The sequence below is a fragment of the Cryptomeria japonica genome, chromosome 10, assembly GCF_030272615.1.
Source record: "Cryptomeria japonica chromosome 10, Sugi_1.0, whole genome shotgun sequence".
Lineage (NCBI taxonomy): Eukaryota > Viridiplantae > Streptophyta > Pinopsida > Cupressales > Cupressaceae > Cryptomeria > Cryptomeria japonica.
This window is the reverse complement of record NC_081414.1, coordinates 355,760,506-355,763,694: the sequence shown is the minus strand read 5'-3', so window position 1 is coordinate 355,763,694 and position 3,189 is coordinate 355,760,506.

Here is a 3,189-nt window from a genome sequence, read left to right as displayed (position 1 = left end):
GTCCGCGCAGCCCACTATCACATGACTGAGTATAATGACACACCAAAAACATTTGCATTTCATGTAGTTACACCTACATCACCACATATAAGCATTTCATACATACATATAGATATCACAATTGCATCACATCCTGCATACAACACATGTTAGCACATCTCACATTTTCATTATGTAAATAATCATTTGCATTATCATATTCGTTTGCATTACATACATTCACATTTGCATCATGCATCACATATACAACATAAAAGAACAAAAATATATTGCATTGCATCATATAAGCATCCATATCATAAAACATGTATCACATAAGAACATTTCATCACATAGGTATGCATGCATATAGCTGCTGCAAAAATGAATCATCTCTCATATATAATCAAAAGTGTCATGATACAATGATGTCAAAAGAATCATATGGCTACAAAATCACCCGCAGGTGTCTACAATACAAAAATGGTACAATACTGATACATAGGGAGCCCTCTACAGCTATGATGAATTCCCTTCCTCGGAGCCGCCTGGCCTCGACGGAGTTTGAGCCCTAGAAGGACCCACCCCAAGATCAACTCTCCTGGCCCCTATGTCCCCTGCAGTCACCCCTCGTGTCGTCCTATCCAGACAGAGGAACCCACTGATAACTCCTGTCAACACTATTGGTAGTGCTAATCCTGTCCATGTCATGGTATCCCATGCCACATGTCCCACCCTCATCCCTGGTCCTGGATCCTAGAACACTCGTCTCAGTGCATCCCTATCTCCATCTCGATCATAGGGTACTAACTCCCCATCGATCAGTATCCATAGAATCCTATATACGTCCTCCAAGGTGACTGTCATCTCACCCATCGGCAAATGCAAACTACAAGTCTCTGAGTGCCATCTCTCAGCCAGTGCAGTCAACAATCCCATGTTCACCCGAAACTTAGGCACATACAGAATGTATCTCAATCCCATAACCTCAATCGCAGCTCAGTCCTCGGCTGTCAACTCAGGTCACAACCTCTGAGTCGATGGGAATCTCTCCCATGACTCCAGCATCTGCAAGTACTCCTGCAGTCAAGCAAATCAAATCATGTCAGTCATAGTGGCATTCACTGTTTATCACAAAATGCTACTCGCTATCTAAATGCACATAGCTATTTATCCTAGTGACACTCACTGTTCATCACAAAGTGTTGCTATCTATCCTAGTAGTACTCCCTGTTCACCACAAAGTACTACGTGTGTGACACTCACTGTTCATCACAAAGTGTTACTCACATTTGCACTCCCTGTTCATCACAAAGTGCTGCTCATATTTTAGTACTCCCTGTTCATCACAAAGTACTCTATCTTGGTACTCACTGTTCATCACAAAGTGCCTTGATCTATCTTAGTCTTCCCTAGAGGACCTGCTTGAGTGTATCCTCTCAGCAGCTTATCCAATCGACAGCGTATGTTCATCACAGAACTGCCGATTTGACCTGGAAGACACAAATTCGCATTTTTGGACACAAACACATTTTCTTGACATAAATGTGCATTTATTACATTACCTAGTATGAATTAATGACAATAATAAATGCATCAAAGTACGAGGAGGTTTTGTGGTACTCACTGGCTCTCCTGCCTCCATTGGTCACTGGAATCGGCGAACACGGTCAAATCTATGAACCAAAGCCATCGCTGCTGACTGCTGCTGCTCTTTTCTCGCTCTGCACTGTGATCTTCTAAGGGTGTGGATGACAATGAGGATGTCTTTTCCACCGTGGTCTATCTTATAGCCTATCCTAACCCTGGCCTTCATTTCCCGAGTCAGTCTTTCTCATCCCGTGACTTTGTCACTTTATCCTGCCATTCCATTCTGGCCTTTCTTTCTTATCGAGAGATTGTCTGCACTCTTTCTAGACTTTTTCATCCAATCTCTTGAGGGGGCATATCATTCCCATCTTGGGGCAACTCTGTATCAGTTCTTATCTTCTTTGAAACAACGCGACAAGCCGCATTGTCTCAAAGAGGGGCAAAATGTAGACACCTAAAATTGTCATGTCTAATTAAATAAATATTTTATTTATTTAATTATCTAAGCCTAATTCTTCTATTAATTAAATAAATTTTCATTTATTTAATTAATTCATTTATCCTCTTCTAGCCTTATTTCTCATTTAAATAAATACATTTATTTATTTAAATTATCCCTTTCCTAAATTAAATAAATATTTTATTTATTTAATTATCCTACTTCTTCTATTAATTAAATAAATCTTTATTTATTTAATTAATTCATTATCTTTTTCTACACATGACACATGTCATTCATCTCTTAATTCCTACACTACCTACCTCTTTCATTATTTTGGTATTTCTTTTACCTACCCTCTAATCCTAGCCGACCTCTCTTTTTACACCTCTCAATCTTAACCCTACATTTCTTATTGTGTCTTCTATTTAAGGAGATGCTTTCTTCATTGTCAAACCCTAATGAGACATGCCTAACTACTTGATCAATTGACTACACTACAATTCCACTTGCAACCACATTCCGTTCTTTGTTGAGCTCTTGTGCATACAAAAATCTGAGAGCAAGTATATCAAGCAAGATCAATGGAGATAGGAAGAATGGAGATCAAAACCCTACTGGACATGTGATGGTATAATCTTTATGATTTTGAGTTATTTTGCATTGTCTTAGGTTATCTTCATATGTTATGGTGGATCTTTGTTCATTGTTAGGCTAGGGTTTAGTGGTTGAATCCATTTTAGTCTTTCAATATTGATTATTATTGTTATCCATTTTCACCATATACAGTATGAAATGCTTATATGTGGTAATGCAGGTGCAACTACATGACATGCAAATGTTTTTGGTGTGTCATTATACTCAGTCATGTGATAGCAGGCTACGCGGACTCGAGAAGGATGATGGAAGTCAATCAAGAAATGGGGATGAAAGACAAAAGATATGAAAGTGAAAGAGCTTCTTGTGCATTATCATCATTGAGCTTTATTATGGCAAGTAGGTTATGACAATTGAGGCATATGTTCGACCCAGAAAGTCATTGTACCCGTTTGCATGGAGATAAGACAGTCACAAACAAGGAATGCCCCAGTTCACACTAGACTCATAGTGTCCTCATATCCTTGGACAAGTCATAGCATTACTAAGAGACAATCCACAGACAACAAAAGAAAATAGGTGAT